General features: G+C 39.9%; 1 protein-coding gene across 2 annotated transcripts in view; it reads left to right on the forward strand.

The window, feature by feature from the left end:
- Nucleotides 1-20332, forward strand: part of ERG (ETS transcription factor ERG) — a 137649-nt gene that overhangs the window by 38149 nt on the left and 79168 nt on the right. The gene's annotated exons all lie outside the window — the stretch shown is intronic.

Here is a 20332-nt window from a genome sequence, read left to right on the forward strand (position 1 = left end):
CAAAAATCAGGACTTGATTTTATGTAAATCATAGGAATACAGACATTTACCTGATAAGATCTTAAAAATAGCATTGTTCAGGTGCATTTCAGAAGGTGTTGTACCATATTTTCAGCTTCATTATTAAAGTTGTTTATCTTTGTTATCCTTCTATCACTGAGGGATAGAAACATGTTAGACTTACCAGGAGAAGGTGATGATGCATCATGAAGAACAATACCCTTTAGTTATTGCATTATATGTAGAGCAGTGTGTGATCCTCACAAACTGACCAGTGTGGGGGATACAATATTTCTGCCTCACTATTAAATCATCGAAGGAGTTTGTTTGGAAAGAGCTTCTTGGCTGCTTTGGAAATGATAATTTCAGGTTGTCTCTTGATAATCTACCAGTCAGTCTACAGAAAAGCTTCATTTTTCAATTTATTTTTAATTGAATACAAATTAAATATTATTTGCAATATTATTTTAAATAAGTCGCTTCTCCTGTAAAAAAGTACTGAATGAAAGAACTTCTCTATATAACTGTGTACAGTATTTTTGGATTATGTTTACATACTAGAGTGACAAGCAGTGGTGTAAGAGCTCCTCCCTTCCCTCCCTTCAGATTTTCCAAAACCCAACACTTTTCGCAGTCTTATGGTTCTCAGTTGTTTTTATGGAATAAGTATAACACCCTCACCCAAAAAGAAAAAAAATAATCAATTTACCTTCAGTGTATTTAGTCACTTAGAATTAAAATAGCAACAATTCCAAAATTTTAAGGGAATTTGATCCCTCTTCACGCTTTCTTAGTGTCCACAGACCTAAAAAGCAGTATGAAGAAGAACTTGGTTTCATGCTTTCTGCCAAAAACAGCATATGAAGGAGTTTTTTTTTTTTTTTTTTTTTTTTTACTATGAGAGTTTGAGAGTTATAATTGGAGATGGCAAGCTGCATAAGTGCGCATCTTTTTCAGCAAGTTTAACAGGGAGCAGTTCTGAGAAGCTGCCAGTCAGAGTCAGTCATCTCTCACTTATGACTTAGACAACAGGCGACCACAGTCTGGCATCCCTGGAACAGCTGTCAGGAGTTTCATGAACTGGCTTTGAATCAGTCCTAAGAAAGTTGGACATCAACAGCATTTTCAGGAGCATCCTTGTGTATGTGCAATGCTCTTGTGTCTTTCTGTTAGCATAGAAGAGCTGCATAAAAATCTCTGTCTCAGTGTTCAAAGACTCCTTTGGAAGTCTTTTTTACCCCTGCAGTACAACATGCAGAAGTTAGTATTACATTAAAAATGGGAGTGAGAGGGGCAAATACATTAACTATTTTCTTGCTATGCTTGGGACAGTAGAATTAGCCAAATAAACATAAAATCCTTCCAATTTCCATTAATGTAATTAAGAAATTTACTTAGGCATAAACACATTCTTTTGAAAGTTGTCGTGGATACTCTGCTCATTTAGGCTTTAAAAGTAGACTTAACTACATTCTTAAAAATAAGCCGTAAGAGAGTCATGTGTAGGCAATAGGACAGACTATCTAGTGTCACAGGCTTTTCTGTCTGTGGTGATTTGCTGTGCCGATGTAGAAGAACACATTGGGCTCATTATAATCATCCTTGATATGTTTTTGTCCAACTGCATTTCATCAGGTAAGTCACATGATATTGTCTCTTTTATTTCCCTGAATAAGTGGACCCGGCCTCATGTATGCACATTTAGAGCTGTGACTTTGAAGATCACTTTCTAGGAATGTTTGAATTATTAAGATTTGACAGCCTGAACAAGTGCAGAAAATGAATACAGAAGACAAAAAAAATGTGGCTAATATGAATATTCATAGACATGTTTTTGCAGTAAGGGTGCTTACATTTGTATTCTGTGAGTTTTCATGTGCGCAATTTTGAAAACAGCCTTTCCCGGCACCACAAGAAACTGTAACCAATCTCACAGCTCTCGTGTCTCATTTCAGACTGCCCAGACCCTGTCAAGTTCTGGGAATCTTTTGAAAATATTAAAGTGTGTCCACTTTTTGGTTGGGCAGCTTCATTCCATAACTAGTAAAGATTAACCTTTACTTTTTAAAGTGTTAAATTCAGCTTTCAGCAGCCTCATTTGTAAAGATCAGATGTTTATCTGGCTTTAGTTAGTTTGTGTCATCACTATGGGAGGATTTAGAGAACCAATTTCAGGAAAAAATGAGTTACTGCTGTTCCTTTGGTGCTCACTTGGTGAGGAAGAGGCCAAGGTACTGCTATATAGGTAATGAAATGACTGCATTCATCAGGACGGATTTTACCCCAGAGTGAATAAGTATAGTTTACTAAAGCATGGGTGATTTATGCCAGCAGAAAACTTGATCTAAGTGTATTTAAATGATCCAGCTTTTCCATACCTCGGTGGTAGTCTTGAGAAATGGGATAACTGAAGATGCAGGTGAATGGCAATAGCTGACCAGAGGAGTTTGTAGGTTGTATAGACTGCTTTTATCTTTTACAAGTTGAAAAAAAATAAGACACTTTATGTCCTATAGGACCTATAGATAGGTTAATTAAGGAGGACATTTTTAAAATAAAATTTCTCAAAGGGCATCAGACACCTCGAGCCTAATTGAGCTGATGACCATCTGAACAGACTATTTGTTTTGTGAATGTAATTAGGAGGTTGTTCCCCCTTAACCTAAGTAATTTAAATTACCAAATCTGAAAACAGCGTATTTTACTACAGTGAAGGAAAATCTGTTTTCTCTGAAGGAATAGTAATAATAAAAAATACTTCATAGCCATTTCTGAAAATTACTCTAGAGTTTAGCGCTTAAGTACCTGGGCTGTGAATTAGGAGTCATATGCACATATCCTTGCACAGTGTCCCTATTGGCTAAAGGAAGTATTGATACCTGAGCCCCCTTACTGGCCAAGGAATGTCTTGGGTTTCAAGTTGTGACAGTGTAGATACGCTGCTGTGTCTATCTACTTTGTTGTTTTTTGGTTAAATCTGATTTATTTTTCTCTGGTATTATTCATCAAAGGGCATATTCTGGGTCTGATACAATCTGTTGTTTTTCCTGGAATTGCAGAGACTCTAAATAGAATCCAGGACTTTATTATGCTGGAAGTTTTGTAGCCACAAAACTGTCTCTACCTACAAAGGAATGGGGGACAAGAAGGGAGGGAGGAATTGCTATTATCCCTATTTTACCAGCTTATAAAGGCCTTGCTTTTCCTCCCACCTATCCTTGGAGTCTTGACTAGGTTAGAAGCCTGGTTTTTGTGGATGCTTTGCATTGCTAATGTAATTCTTTTGTTACTTATAAGAGGAGATTTCAGCAGCTCACTAAGAGTGAGAGCATGGATATCTCAGCCAAAGATGCAAAAAGATTTGCCCAAAGTCACGTGTGAAGTAAGCTAATGTCTGACACATTGCAACATAGTCGAGCAGGCAATCCATATGGAGTATGTAATACTACTGTACCACAGTAGGTCACCCCTGGAGTCAATTTAATAACACACTCCTCTCTCCTCCAAAAAATATGGATAAAGGGCTCCTTATAGTTGTTGACCAAAGAGTCCTAAAAGTATAAAGGAATGATGATCCAACAGACATCTTGCCTGTAATGGCCTCTACCTCTCTGCAAGCACATTCAGCCCAAGGGCACAGAGGTGAACAAGCTATTGCAGGTTATCGAGGCTGTGAACTTGCTGCCTGGCAGCTGCTGCACGATAACCGCTGCATGCATGCCCTCGTCTTGTGGGTTACAAACGTCCCTCAGTGACAGACGTGGAAAAGCATGCATAGCAGCAGCCACTGAAGCTGCAGTTGCTGGGTAGCTGTAAGCCCCATTCCCTTTGCTTGCCCTTCACTGTGTACTTCATTCATTATTCTGGCAAAACTTTAGAAGCTTTTTTCCATGCTTTTTTACTGATAGGGTAACAACGCTGTTTCCATTTCACAGTGCTTCTTTCTAGCTGTGCTAGCTGGGTCACAGTTGTTAAACCTTGCTTGAACAAGAGCAACGGATTACTCTGGTTTCCCATAAAATGAAGGAACCAATTTGAGCACAATTGTGCATGACACTCTCTCCACCATTTTGTTCTTTTACCTGGCCTCCTGACTGCCAGGGTTAAAATCTATTTATTTTTTTCCTGTAAAAATATATCAGTTACATTACAATGACAGAATCACTACTGTATTTGAACACTAGATTTTCCTTACTTGCAGAAGCTGTTTTTTACTTCTCAAAAGTTTCGAAATCTGCCCTGGAACCAAATGATCGACATAGAGTTTGCATGAGTAAATTTTTCTTTTTCCCTTCTTGAACTCTACCTCCTTCTTGGTGCCTGAGCAAATACCTCCTCACTAAAGGAAAAGAGAGATAATGGCTTCTGTGTACTATAATTGATGAACTTTCAGCATTTCAGAGCAAATCCAAGATTGCTGCCAACAGCCAGATGGAAAACAGTGTTAATGACATGTTCAAAGAAAAGCATGTTATTTTGATAGGGGATGGTCTAGAGACTTTAATCTCTATTGTTCTGGGGACTAATGGCATGGATAAGTCCTTAAGTGGGGCAATTTTTAAACAAAAATTATCTTTTTCATAAGCAGGAATGAGCAAACTAAAGAGTACCAAATGCATTTTTAATGCCCAGGCCGATATGTATGCTTTACACTAACCCTTTATTGTATGGAATCAGATGTGTGCAAATGTCACTTTGCGGTCTGCCAAACAGTTAAAAGTTTGGACATTTTTACTGCTGGTGGGTGGAAAACATAGAGCAGAAGGCCATGGAAGCTGGGGCTGTGGTGGCAAGCTGAGAGTGGGGTGGAAATGCAAGCAGGAGAAGTGGGGAAGGACATACAAGAGTAACTGGGACAGGGACGAAAAGAGTTAGACTTGAAAGGAGAAAAATATTCTTGGAAAGATTCCTTCCCTTCTCCTTCAGCTCCCGACCCTAGAGTGGGACTGAGGGTTCCCAAACCACAAGCTTGCTTTGCTGCCTGGAGCTCTCCCAAGCCCACTTTCCGTGCAGGTTTCTCCTCCTTCCACACATGACCATCACAAGGAAGGGCACCCAGCAACATGTTCAGCTGCATTTGGTAACTCAAAGACACTGCTGCTCACACATGGCCACAGTGAAATACCAGAGAAGAAGGGGCACTTGGGGAGCCTCACTGGGACAGTGCTTGGGGCAGCCCATGGGCACAAATGGCTGCAATGAGAGTCTCTTCCTTCCTTAGCAAGTGCTTATGGGAGCCTCTTGTCCTCACAATCCTCACACAAATCCCAGGGAGACTGAAATGGCTATTTAATGCACATTGGATTTGTGTTTTTCCTTGATCTGGCCATAAAGGTCCCAAGAAATGGGACCTTTACTTTTTAATCTTGAAAAGTTATTCCACACAAATCATCATCTTCCTCAAGGATTTCCTCGTGTACAGCAACCCTACTCCCCTTTTTCACTCAGCCTCTGGGTATCTGGCCCGTACACATCCAGCAGCCTTCCATTTCGCACTGCTTTCACTCCTCCTGACCTTATCAAAGCGGGGGCAAACGTAGCCTCCTCTAAGCGCTCAGGGGGGATGCGATGCATCCCACAGCCTGTCCACGTTAGTTCTGCTTGCTGTGTCTGGGTGAGCAGACGAGGGAGAGGCAGTCTTCCCCCATTGCAGTTGCAACTGCAGCCGGTCCTGACCCTAAGTATTTAGTGGTCACGAATCATCACGCCGTCATCCTTCTGGTAACGCTTCCCAGAAATGAAAGCCATGTTTCAAGGGCTGTTGCTCTAGCAGTTCTTGGAGTGCTCTCTTCCCAGCAGGAAGAGCTGCTTCCAAGCCTGGTGATGTGTTTCCTCTGCATATGCTGCTCAAAAAAAAAAAAAAATCTTTTTCTATCTTTTCTTCTTCTTTTGGATCTCATATTCTAGAATCGTGTTGACAACCATCATCCTTAAATCTGAAATCTTGTTTCATTATTTTCTACCCCTTTTCTAATCTCTTCAAGCCCCTTTTAGATTATTTCACCAGTCCTGCTCATGTCACAAAGTTGACTTAAAAGTGTAATATCAGCTCTTTCTTTGCTGTGCTGTATAATCCCCCTCTTTAGCTCATTAATACAGACATTACCTCATAAAAATTATGGCTGGTTGATTAGATACCTCCACCAACTTGATATTGAATTATTTGCCATAAGACTTTGATTGTTGTTCTGTAGGAAATTTTCAGACTTCTAGCATTCTTTCCCAAGCCAAGCCAAATTCTCATTGCAAAAAGATATTTTTCCGATGGCTCATACCAGTAGCCACTACTTGGGTGCTGCCAGATGTGTTTCAGTACAAAGATAAATTAATTCTTTGTGTGAAGTGTTTTCTTGGTGTAATTTCATTTATTCACCAAAAGTGAATCTTTTCCTTTCTGTCTGAGGAAAAAAAAAAAAAAAAAAAAAAACAGAAAAGATCAAGAGGACCACTGCTGCCCCTCTAAATACCCATGTCTGTCTTTCCAGTGAGCTCTGTACCCAAGAGTCTCCACACCTGCTTCCTTCAACTCCATATCCTGATCAGAAAAATCAGAAAAGATCCTGTAAGCTTTCTATTTTCTTTTCTTTTTTTTCTTTCTGTGTGTGTATATGACATGGAAGGGATCAATTTTTCTTCTGTGAGGCTGGAAAGGAGTGTTTGGCATGTGCATCATATATTGCATATTGTCTCTGATTACCTTGGATCAAAGATAAACTTACTGGTAGTCATTATCACCTCCTTGCATAGTAGTAAAAGTGAGGTAGGACTGTTTAACCTGCTATTTCAAATTCAGCAAAATAGTCTTCAAAATGAGGGAGATAAATCTGTGGTGTGCTGAGAGCCTTCCAGGATGAGCTTACATAATTATTTGTCCATACTGCCTTGGTCATATATAGAGATTTTCCAGGAACCCAAAAATCTGGCAGAGGTAACAGCTGTGAATAACGTGCTAGGAATTCTGCAAACGTGAGAATTCCTGTGTCCAGCATAGTCAGTCTTCAGGCTGAACAATGTGTAGACTTCTGTAGAAGGTGTCACACTTATAAAGCATATATATGTATGTTGGCTGAAATCAATAGTAATCTAAGAACATCAGAAATCTGAAAATACACCTAAATGTGTTGCCACCACCCCTAGGGGAATAGCTGGGAATAGGAGTGTATGTGTTTGATCCCCAAATGTGTAGCCCTTTTTATGTTTACGGTTCTGAAACAGGGCCTGACATTGCAACTTGCACCTTTTGCTTCATGCCCACAGAGGAAGAAAAAGAGATTCAGGTGGGAGAACTCACCTCACTTGAGCTACTTCTGGTCGGTATTTCGTTTAAGCAGTTTTGAGGGCCCCTTTTTAGAGAAGTGAATTGACCCTTGGAGTGCCTGTGTCCTTCCACTGTTTGCAGAGGGACTCTGGAGTGATGGATTAAACTAGGCGGGGGGGGGGGGCTTTTATGTAACTCACTATTAGATGAGCTGAAACCCACCTTATGTGGCATATCCTCAAGACAAACACAGAGCTAGGGGAATACCCATCTCCTTTCCAAACATGCCAGCCCCAAAGTAGTAAATTGTTTTCAACATGGCATTTTATATTCTAGTGCATTGGAAAGCAGGGGATAGATTGAGTAGATGACAAGCCAGGCAGGAACAGCTGTGCCCAAACCAAAGCCAGTGTCTCCATATCTCATATCCCTGCTCTAGAGAAAACTGGGGGACAAGGGCTGCAGAGTGCAGCATGCTGCATGGCTGAGACCCAGTTGGCATGGATGTCCTGGATCGAGGACAGCAGAGCTTCCCTGCCCCAAAGTTTAGACTAAGAAGCCCTCAAAATGACCTCAGAATGAACAAAATATTGTTTAAAGCTGAACGTGGAGGCCAAATGAGAGTTCAAATTCATTCAATTAGAGAAACTAAGGGAAGCCGCCTACTCCCTAGTTACAGCTTCAAAAAATCTTTCCTTCTGAAGCTCCTTCTGAATTGTCCCAGAACTGCAGCCAGTCAGCTAACGGAGCATGAGCCATCGCAACAGACATCATTAACTCAGACAGAGGAAAATATACTTTCAGTTATTACATGCCAATAAAGCACAAAATAAACAAATTTAGGCAACAGAAGCAATTATATTATTAAACAAATAACTCCAAGATTGATTTTTAAATTGCTAATAATTCAAACCAAAGCATACACACAAAGAGGAAGGGGGAGGAGGGTAATTTTAACAATTGCATCTAATCAGTACTTCAGTTTAAATGCATAGCTATAAATGTCAGAATACATAAGATCTGCTGCAAGAACAGAAGTGGAACCAGAATGAATGAGCATTCCTCACTTGACCAGGTTTGTCTAACTGGGAGGAAATTAAACACATGGAGTGGGGGGACTTTGTAAGCAGCTCTATCTCCAGAGCTCTCTTTAGATACCAATCTATGTGTCTGAATGTCCTTTCAAAACCAGCAATAGTAGTGAACCAGGGCAAAAATTTAAGTGTCGGCCTCTCTCTCGCATGAGCCCATCCACATTCAGCTGCTGCAGTCCCTAAAGAAAAACAAGCTTGAATCTTACTGATTCCAAAAGATTGCTAATAGGGACTGTTCCCCGTGGAGCAATTTCCCTCCTTATCTGGAAAAAACCTTGTTTCACTGTGCATTATAAGGAGAGAGTTTGATGCACTGGAGTGGAAGGTGGGTTTGAGGAAGATCAGTTCTGTTGGGGTGACGCAGGATGGGATGTTCCTTTAGCCGCAGGATTATATTTGTTTTCATAGTTTATGGCAAGGCTGCTCCCTTTGAAAAAGTATAAATCTTAATCAAATAAAACTGATGTGCTGCCATATTTACCCATCTCACTGGTTGTCCTACATCATGTTTTAGCATATAAGTTACATGACAGAGTTATCCAGGGGTTGCCAGCTGACACAGAAACAAACCCTCATGTTAAATTGCCTGCAGATGTCCTCTTCCAACTCCTGTAAGGAACTTCTACCATTTCTCTCTCTCTCTCTCTCTTTTTTTTTTTTTTTTAAATAAAAGCAGCAGAAGAGGGGGAAAAACAATCTCAGTTGAATCTCTGTGCTAGTGCCTCTGTGTGCAGGACAGGAAGCCTTAAGAAGACAATGCAATTTATAGGCAGAACAAAGCACAACAAAAAAGCCTATAAGGATTTCTATGAACTTTAGTGGACCAAGTAAATTATAGTTAATTTTAAGACTGGAGCTGACTGAATAATGCCAAGCCTATTGCTGCCAAGGTGGACTTTTGAGAACATTCAGACCCGAGGAGGTGAGAAGATCTTTATATTCCACTGGCTTTAAGTTATTTGATTTTGTAATTTATGGCTTAGAGTTTTGACTTGACATCCCATTTATTTTGATAACAATCAAGAGAAATCAGAATTCATCTGATGCATTTAACTTCTTGTTTGCTTGACAGATATCTGGAATTGGATTGTGACATTCTTGAAAACTTCCACTGTTTCCACTTCCATAATAAGGGATTTTTGGTTTTGTTTTCATTGCATGAATTTATTGACATTTGTGAACTTTTTTGCCCCTTGGTTGGGGAAATCTCAGAATGTTGTTTCTCTTTCTGGGGTGGAGGAGTGTGTGCTATTTATGCCTACAATTTAGAAAAAGTGCTTTCTGTGAGTGCTTACCAGTTTGTCTTTACAATATGATATTTTTGGATCGCCAGTCTAGCCAAAGGAAATTGCAAGAGGTTAGTAGAGAGCAGAGCTCCCATTTAAACACCTACATGAAGTACCAGCCCTTCAAATCCTGTGAATGCCAAGCAATTCCCATTCGGAACAATGGAAGCTGGTGAGTGCCGACAGCTTCCCAAAATTTGGCCTCAAGTGCATCCAAAACAAATTTTAGCAATTTTAGCAATTTTAGCAATTCCAGTGAGCTGTTTGTTGTTGATGTTGCTTCTTTGTTTGTTTTCTGTACTTCCTTAGTTCTACATGGAGAATCTTTTCAGTATTTTAAAGCTTCAGCAACAGTTTCAGGTAACTAACTCTTAAAGGAAAGTTCCTCCTGGAAAGGAGGAGTTTGAAGTAGGTAGGTGGGAAGGTAGATATTTAAGCTCCCTTTTCCCATCTTTGCTTTAGAAGAGCTTTGGCCAGGAGTACTGAACTTCAGTAGGCAATACAAGTGCTGGAGAGCTACCTCTGTACCTCCCCCATGTGGACACTTTTTTCAGCAAGAAAGCAAGCAATTTTTACAGTAGTTCTCTTGAACTGCTTCAGAAGTGCCACCAAAAAAAAAGAAATAAAAAGAACATTCTTACATTACTGAAATAAGGATATCCACATGGGAAATTATCGTAATATAACTCTTGCATTATAAATTCACATCCTGTGTAATACCCGTATAATTTCCATGTATGGGCAGAGTAAATAAATTTGCTCTCTGGAGCCACACATGCACTTATTTCTTTTGATTAAGCCTGTAACAACTTTTGTCTTCTTTCTAGTGGTGATAGAGTGAGGCTGACAGGAAGACAAAGATTAGAAATTAATGTTTTGCAAGTTGTGTTTTTAAACTAAGTTACCTTGGTGGCTTTCTGAAATGTATTTTAGGTCTATTTATCAGAAATCGCAAATCATTTTTTTTGAATAAACAGAATGGTGAAGTGAAAGAACAATAAGATTGTCCTAAAAGAATAATAATAAAAAGGATTAATTCCAAGAATTCTAAGTTTCTGTTAGTCTCACTTTTTAAACATGATAAACAGGTAGGGAACCAATATCCTCACAAATGACCCAAATCTTCCTTTGCAGTGGTAATCCGTACTCTTTCGAAAAGCTAATAAAAATGGTGTATGAAAGAAATTCCTGGGGCACTGCAGAACTCACCCTCCTAGGGAGAGAGCCAGATGTGCTGGCTAATAACCTAGCAAACATTCATAGCCTGGGCAGTAACTGCTTGGTATCACCTAAGCCAGACGTTCTGAGTAGAGGCAATGCAATATTGCACACTGGTCACATTCACAGCAGAGAGCTGGAGGACATGTGCAGCCTTATTAAAAGGAAAAAAAAAAGAAAAAAAAAAACAGAAAAAGGAAAAGAAAAAGGAGGGGACACAGGGAGGGAAAGAGAGACAATGTGTCTGTCCTGAGAAGCAGCAAAGTAGCAGACACACTCCTCCACATGTGCGTTAGTCTGTCAGCACGGATTCTGTTATCCAGATGTTGGGGGAGGATCCTATGGCAAGGACCATGGAGGAAAAGGCTTTTAAAAGAAATCATATTTCAGTGCTGAAATTAACGTTACCAGATTTTTCAGATGCAATCACAAGCGTAATTTTTCAGAATATATTTTTAAAATGACTAACTCTAGGTTTAATGCTTCTTACTTGTTCATTCGCCGGTGCCTCTTCCAAACGCAAATGTGCTTATGTGAAACTTGTCAATCAGTTTTAGAAGCATGATGCCTTAGGGAAAATAACACATTCAAATTGTTCTCAAACCAGTCCTACTGAACTGAAAATTGCTTCAGGACGGGGTCCCCAAAGTCTGATTGAGTCTTTCTTAAGGCCCCACCATGAAATGTCGGATCCTTTCAGAGCTTTGAATATCACATCAAAATTGGGCTTATTCATAATAAAAGATGTATATATTTGGAGGGACATTCAAAATACATCAGTATCAAATAAAATTAAAAAAATGCCAAATTTACTTTCCCAAGCACAGCAGAAAAATAAATTACTTACGGCAGTTATAGTGTATTTGTAACTTGAAACTGATGGCCTCATGTTACTGGGCACAATGTGTGCAGTGTATAAACAAACACTGAGCAAAAGAGACAAGTCGCAGCTTTGTCTCTCTGACACTTCGCCTCTGTGACCAGGATCCCACAACCCTTGCCACATGTGCATTTGTGCTGAGCTCAAAGATCTCAGTTCAGCCCAGTGCAGTGGTGTCAGGCCCACTCGTGGCAGGATCAGGACCTCTGAAGGAAATCACAGTGCAGCAATAGGAAAAAAACTGTGCATGAGTGACTAGCACTGGTCACTGAGTAGGGAAAGGGGGAGCATCTATGAACAAACATTTATTTGAATGTGTTAAACAGTGTGGTTACTGGCCTTGCCTGTAAATTTTTCATGAGGGCTTAGGAATGCAGCATTTACATAAAATGATTGTGTTATTCAAATGTTACTAAATTCATAATCATGAGTGGTAGATAAGAAAAGGTCACTGCACTTTCCACCATTGCAGAAACCAGAAGATCTGTATATGTGAAAACTTGATTTGTGGCTATCTTGCAAATCGAAACAAAGCAATTTTATGTCAGTGTTCAGTACAGTCCACTTCAGAAGCAGTCTGGAAGTTTTCAGTTATGACATCAGTAAAATTTTTAGAGGTTGATGGTGCATCTCTTCTCATCTTGCAATATTATCCTCTGTGTAGAGAAATGCAGATGTGTCCACTGAAAGACCAAACCAGTGCCCAAGTTCACCACCTTGATGTCCAGAAGGTAGCTGGACAAGGCTGCTGTGAAGCCAGCATATCGGATAGCATATGCCTCTCCCACCAGGCAGGTGGTTGTGCCCAGATTCGGACTCAGCAGCTCCTCGTGCCCCGGTGCTCGTCCCTGCCCTGGCCACAGTCCATCTGCTTCTGGTCTGCAGCAGCTCCGTGTTATCTGCGCGCAGACACCCATTAACCTCGCAGCGCCCCGAAGCGCTCAGCACATACTTTAAACGGGGTTAGGCCCAAGGCTGACAGCACTCGGTGGCCGAAAGCTTTCAAGGCAAAGCAGCCCATCATCACACACTGCAGTTTGTCAGAGCAAGAGCCCTGGAGCCAGCAGAGCGTGATTCATCCAGCCCAGCAAGGTCTCTGAGGCAATCTGACATTATTCAGACTGATATCATTAATTAATGAGGGCTGAATGTTATTCTTAGACACTGGATTAAGTATTGGGTAGAGAAGCCTATGAAAGGGCTCTTTGATTTTGGAAAATTCCTATGACACTGTCAAATTTGCTAACAAAATTAAATCATCTGCCAACTTTCCAAGTTAAGGAGCACATCCCTTCTGGAGCCTTGACTGAGTCTCCTCAGTGCCTTCTCTGGATCAAGGGATTATTTGATTTATATTAATGCCAAGCTAAAATGATTGAGAGGCTCCAAAAAATAATCATATTAAATTTATTAGGCAGATTTCGGAGAGAGCATTTTTCCTTGTTTGCTCCCGCGCAGATCTGATCCTCCTCCACCTTTATTTTGCTGTGTTTGGTTTAATACACGCAGGGTGGAAGGGAGCCAAAAATACAGTTTTGTGTAGTCTGGGCTTTATCCCTGCGTTTGGCCTGGCTTGCGCCCAGACCTGCTGCCCCTCTGCCGGGGTGAAGTGCAGCCCCGTCAGCAAGAGCAGGGACCTGCTCATGCAGCGACGGGTAAGGCAATGCTTGGCTCCACGCTAAACTCCATGTTTTATGAGCTTTGGGTCTGGTACTGAAAGACTTCAGAGTTTGTTCCAAAGCACGGCATGGTGCTGAATTAGTGTGGATGCTGCCTGAGGTAGGGACTTTTGGAGCGATACCCAGAATGTGACGATAATAATGTAATCTACAGTCTGGGTCAGATTTGTCTTTCAGATCTGTTGCATTGCGTGCAGGGCCAGCAACTGGAATTGCATGTGTGTGCATGCACACACAGCACCCACCCACACACAGCCACACAGGTGGGAGCCGACTGTCAGCCGCCTTAATGGAATAAAGCACAAATATGCTCACAGTTGGGGAAAAAAAAAATCTGCTACAGATTGTGATAATTATAAAGAGGTTTGACATGATACCATGTATTGGATGGCAGAAAGACCTGAGTTATTCAAATTCCCCTTTAGGTTTCATATGGCTTGCATCCACAAACCAGTCTGTAATGTGTAATTCTGGCTGCTGCAATGGGGATTTTTTAGGGATGTGTGTGTGTGTGTGTGACTTTCCTTGGATATCTGCTCCAGAGGCGCCCTTAAAACATTTTGCTTCTATTGCCAGGATCAACAGAGGAGGTGCTGGAACAAACTGATAAATTAAATATCAACAAGTAACCCAGACCTGATGGTATTAATCCAGAGGTTGTGAAAGGCCTTAAGAATGAAATGGCTGAGCTGCTAACAAGAAAAATGGGGGCACTCCAGTGAAGCAGACAGCCTGAGAGTGACAATCTTTATACCTATTTTTAAAAACAAACACTACAGCAATGCTGAAAAGCATCTCCAAACCTTGCTGTAGGGCAAAAACAACGCCTAGCTGGTCACAGTAATAAACAATGGTATAGTTAAAAATACACCCCAAGATCAGTGATATGAAAGAGAAAAGGGCGATGAGTTTCCTAAAGAAAATTTGGAACTCATGTGGTACATGACTTTTTAGAAAGCACAGTGCAGTTGGAAGAACAGGTTATTAAAAAAAAAAAGAAGCTTTTTAGGCAAGGAAAAAACTGACAGTCACCCATTAAAAATTATAAAATTATAAAATTATAAAAATATAGAAGAAAATACTAATATACATTCACTCTTCAACCTGCCAACCATCTAAGATCTGTTGCAGTATGTTTCTGTGTCTCACATTCTAAATCTGGCATTGTTTAATACATTCAGTAATGAGATGGAAAACAGGAAGTGAGGCCTCAGTAGGATTGCAGATGATATGTATATATATATCTTATGTATCTTTTAAGTTATTCAAGACAAGCTGAAAGAAATGTTTCACCAAGCCAGGTAGAAAGCACAATGCTATGACAGATATATATGGAAATCTATATGAAGAAGTAATACAGGTAAAAAGCAACTTGGGCCACTGAATAACTGTCACTGTGATTAAATACGCTGAATACTGCTTCTGAGGCACACTGCATTAACTTTCTTAAATGCTGAAAAAGAGTCTCTTACTCTTCGCTAACCAGTTTTTAATCTGAGACAAAATACAAACCTGCATTTTATATCAACTGTTCCTTTATGAAAGTTATTCTTCTGAAAGCCTTGTGCTTCTGGTGCATTTGTGTTTGGACCAACCACTGATCCACCTTGTGCAGTCGCCGACAACAGTGATAATTAACATGACATTGGCTGTTGTTGCTGCTATGACAGTCCTCTGTGCCCATCAATTAACTTGGTGGCTGACTGGGTATAGGATTAGAGCTTTTCCTGCAACTACTTCTCCACAGTATCATTTTTTGGTTTGCTGCTGTTGGTTTTATCAATTTATCAGTGTATGAACTATCTTTAGTTAGCTTGCTTTTGCGCTAAAATAAAAGGTTCTTTTTCAACTTTGTCAAAAATGTTTCATGGTTTCAGGAATTGAGAAACCAATTGTGAAAAAATGCATGAAAGAGTTGGCAGATTTCTCAGTGGCAGTTTTCTAATCCACTCTAAAACCCTCCACGACGGGTCAATATAATCTCTTTTTTTTTTTTTTTTTTTTTAGATTATAACTCTTGGCCACATTCTCAACTGGTATCTTTGGAAAAATGCTTTAGTGAGCTTTTAGGTTAATCTGTGGCTCCTGCAGGATGATGTATAAAGTTTCTGCTTGGGTTTCATGCTTTTATTTGCACATGAATTGGGCACTCTGGAGTGACCCCAGGCTAAGGTGAGCAGCAATACCTTTTGCCTGGAAAAGCAATACAGAACAGGACATGGTGTCAGCACCTTCAGTCATGGCCTTGCAGATCATTTGCAAGATGTCTCTGTTTGCAAGTTTGGTCTCTGTTCCCCTAGAAATCATTCGTCTCTCCTATTGGCAGAGGGGACTGCCAATATTAATACCCATGTGTGGCTGTTAACCGAAGTGTGAACAATATTTAGTTCTCTGGGACCTGGATTAAAACCACTACAAAATAACCAGTTGTCTCCTGAGTTGAGGTGGATTTAAAATGGTAATTATGATGATCCAATCCCTGTTTGCCATTTTCTGATTTTTTCCATGATCTCACTTATGTCTTAATTTAAATTCCCTTTCTTCATTATTTTTTGTCACTAAAGGCAAGATTCATCTCATCCAACTTTGGTTGTCCGAAAGCTGTTTCTATCTTTACAGCACATGGAAGGAGAGGCATATCCATAGATTAATTACCCCACTTCAATATAGATTTCAAAGAAGCCTAGGCAATTAGTGTAGCCTAGATATCCAGCTCCAACTGGGTAGAGTTAAGCAAGGGGAATCCCATTAAAAGGATTTACATGCGTAGCTGCTTATTGATTCTGTAGTGGAAGGATGCATACATAGGCTTGAATATTCACCTTATATTTAAAGGAAAATGCAAGTGATATAGTTTAATATATAACAATGGATCAGGTAGAAAGAGAAAAAAAAATCCTGCCAAATATGTTTCAAAACTGCTGTCTTGGATAGATTTAGTTCACAGTTAAAGGTATAAAAGCTATGGATTAGCAGATTGGATTTAAAAATTAGTAAATTATCTATTTTTGTGACTCCTGGGAGGGTGGGAAGGATAAAAAAATAGTTCTTGGCCCCATGGGACTACTGTGTTTTTAAAGTTACATACTCGGTTTTGTACGGTACTTTTCCTTTCTCCAGCACTTGAAGGATTACAGGTATTTTTTAAAAGCATATGTAGTCTTGTAGCTTTGAGAGTGTAGTGTAATATTTTGCTTTAATGCTTTGTCTGTGTTTGGCTCTGGCAAGTACAAATTAAGTACACACTTAATTAAGTACACACCAAAAGTAAAGTATACACTAATCCCTCTTCTTCCCCCACCCCAGAATGAAGTTCTTTTAAAATGGGTTTAGATTTACAGCCTTATTACCCAAGTTGATGGTATCATTCCTAGCTAGTATCCATATGCCTCTTGCAGATTTTAGTTTTGCTGACAACGAGGCATAACATTCTTGGCTATTTGCACCATATGGTGAATAACTTAAATTTATACTGCAGCTTTTATCCTGAAGGAATCCCTGAGTGCTTTTCAAACTATTTTTATAGGAGTCACTTCACTCATCACTGAAATGGAGCCAATGCTAGGATAAAACATGGCAACCATTCAATGGTAATTGGAGTCTGCAGCTCTTCTGAAAAACTGGGACAACTTTGCAAAATGTCAATATTTTTGATGACATTGGTCATGGGAGGCCAGATTTTCAATGGGAATAAATTAATGTTTTGGTTTCATTGGTGTTTGAAGACTACCTATGGCAAAACTGGCCATTTGCCTAATTTTCAGCCCCGTCTGTGTATTTTTCACTTCTGAAGCCTCATTGACATTCAAAAGCCACTTTTTTTCTGATTTCTCAGTTTGTAGCAAATTTTGAAAGAGCTGTCAGAGGCAGAGTTGGGAGTGGGCATCAGAATGGCCCATCTGTCGTTCTGGATCTGCTACTGTCTGTTCTTGCCAAGCGTAAGTCACAACCTGTGCAGGCCCAACACACGTCTTCAAGAAGAACTCTTCTAGAGGACAGAAAAAAAGCAGTCTTATCCTTGGCATACCTCGAGGAGGTAACATCTAAGTTGGCCTTTGTTCATAGAATCATAGAATCATTATGGTTGGAAAGACCTTCAAGATCAAGTCCAACCATAAACCCATGACCACCATGTCTGTTCATCTTCAGGTAGATGTGGTATCTGCATCTAGCAAGGTCTGCTATCATCTACTTCGTGACTTCATCTAGCTACCTACTTCATGACAAATTTTATGTGTGATCATGAGCACAGTGTTAAGTCTTCCTATATGTTGGGCTCTGTCTGTGTAGTGGAGATAGCTTTTCACCAGCAACAAAGGAGGTAATAGTAATTTCCTCCTTCATGCAGATGTTATGGAGGTAAAGAAGTATCACAGACAAAGAGTTGCCAGTAAGTACATAAATTTTAAATAAAAAAAAAAAAAAAAACAGAAAAATTCCTAAGGTAAATCGCAACTCTCTGTCATCACTTGAAGACAGATAAATTTAGACATTATTCCTGTGAAAGTCTTTGAATGTTTTTCTCATGCAGTCAAAGTCCTTAAAATCTGCTGGGTGTTTGTTTTAGTCAGAGCCACAGGATTTGGCCCAGAGTGCATCAGCATTACAGACATAGCAGTCTGTCAGAGGGAAGTCTTGCACTGAAGAAATGAAACAGTAGCTCTGCAGTTAGGCGTTTGCTCTTTAAGATGTGTGAATTCTCACGATCTTGTAACGGCAAGCCTTAACTCAGGGCTCTCCAAGATACGTTTAATGTGAATTCTGGGATCTGATAACCCAGGACTTTCCACTACATCAGCTGGCTTTTTTTTCTGAGAGTGTATGCTGAAAAATATGATAAAAATGAGGACCATGACATCATGGGTGGAGTTGTGTTGAAGAGAACATATCTCTGAAAACATTTTTTTTTTTCCAGGAAGCTGAACAGTGGACTTGTCATTTCAGGTGCTTTACTAGATATTCCTGGTACAAAACCTGGAAGAAACGAGGCTGCCTTTCTCCTGGGTGAAGTTCAGATAATCTGTATTCCCACTGCTATATACTTTCACATGGTTTAGATATGGATTATTTGTACTGTTTTGAATAAGATAGACTTTATTTTGTGAGAAGTTAATTTTGGAATTGTCTTTGTAGCAACCGCAGATAGTATTCATGGTTTTGACTTTGCAGACACGGGAACTTCACAGGTAGCGACTTCTACTTATGCTGCATGTGACTATGACTCAAGACAACTATTCCATCTGTGACAGGCAACTTTGGGGAAAAATTTACATGGATATGACAGTCAAATGTCAGCTTCACATTTGTGTAGGTATAAATCTATTAACTTATGCGTTTTCCTTCTCCCTCCTCTAAAGAACAGTTCTCGTAAGAGCGCGAGAAACTCTTTGGTAGAGAAAGGGACTTAAAGCAAAGAGTCTGCAATTGCAGAACTTCTATTTAAGTGCCAGCATCCATTTTATTTATTTTAATCTTCAGGTAGCAAATGAGTAACCTATTTTCAAATATTATGCATTACTGCATTGTTCTGTATTTTTAGCAGAGTGAAGCATTCAAATGCTTTTATATCCAATCCGTATATTTATGTTTGAATAAAGGAAAGCTCTATAGGAAATGTTTTCTGATTTTTTTTTATTTAAAGAGAGAGAGAAAAAAAATTGACAAATCATTCAGTTGGGTGCAAGTGTATGAATATTGTCAAATTTTAGCTATATATCCCTGCAAACACTGTCAAAAATGTAATATAAATTTTATACTTCCATGCTTTGAGGAGTTCTGCCTTCTGAGCAGAATAAAATCGAAGTAACATAGAAGAATTACCTTGAAAATCACACAAGGAAATAAAGGTATAAAACAAACCCACCGTTAGTATTATAAGTATGGTAAAATCTCAGAGGAAGATGGTTGCCTGCGGTCTACTGCAATACTTCTAGTCTGTTTACTAGTATGCTGGGCAATTTCTTGCCCAACTTGAAGCATGTGTGCTTTTCAGATGCAATCACAGAACGACAGAAAACAGAGCAGAAATGCCACTGGGGAGGTTCCTGAGACCATGTCCAGTACTAGGGCATGTGTGGCCCAGTGAAGCATCAACTTCACTTGCCTTCACTGGAGCTCGCCATCAGTGGTGCCTTTGGATGTGTCATTGTATGATCAAACACTGCCTTTCATTGAGACTCCAAAAACCATGCCCTTGGGCTTGAAGAGCTGATATGGAGGAAAATATGGAGTTGGACTCGTATAGTCTCTTTGCTGAAGAGCAGAGGATAGTGCTGAGGAAGGGACTGTCGTGCTCTGGAGGAGCAGGTCCTTGGTCCAGGCTAATGTAAAGCACAAATATTTCTTTTGAAGAAAAATGCTGGATTTTGAACTGCTCCTCCCTCATATCAATTAAGGATGGAAAAAAAAAGTATCTTCTGGCAGGGGAAATTCCTGGATTGCTGGCTCTTGTGAATGTAGCTGTAGCATTAGGACTCTGCTGTGTAGTTGCTGCCAATATCAAGTGAGCATGAAGATAAGTTCATATTTCTTGGTACGAATTGTTCTTCTCTTTGAGAAGACATTTTTGGGGCCATTTTTTTCTATCTGAAATGACCTCTTAAATGTTATTATAGTCATATAAATACAAATAACCGTGGAGAGAAAGTTGTTTTGGTGGGTGCGTGGCATGTAGCATAGTTTGAAATCTGGGCAGCCTAAATCTGGGCAATCTTAGAAGATGACTCTGGGCCTAGAGGGACTCCATGATCTTCAGAGGGAGCCTGTCTGACTAGCTCAGACCATTTAGATATCTAATGTGAGCAGTAATGTATCCCCTGCTTAAAGTAAGATTTAGCCTTGAAGGCAGCAAAGTTCAATACTGCCAGAAGTTTATTTTACAGGCAGTTTTTTATATCTTCCTTCTCTCACACACATGT

This window comes from Tinamus guttatus, unplaced genomic scaffold, assembly GCF_059628265.1.
Source record: "Tinamus guttatus ecotype Peru unplaced genomic scaffold, ASM5962826v1 Tinamus_guttatus_pri_ptg001602l, whole genome shotgun sequence".
Classification (NCBI taxonomy): Eukaryota; Metazoa; Chordata; class Aves; order Tinamiformes; family Tinamidae; genus Tinamus; species Tinamus guttatus.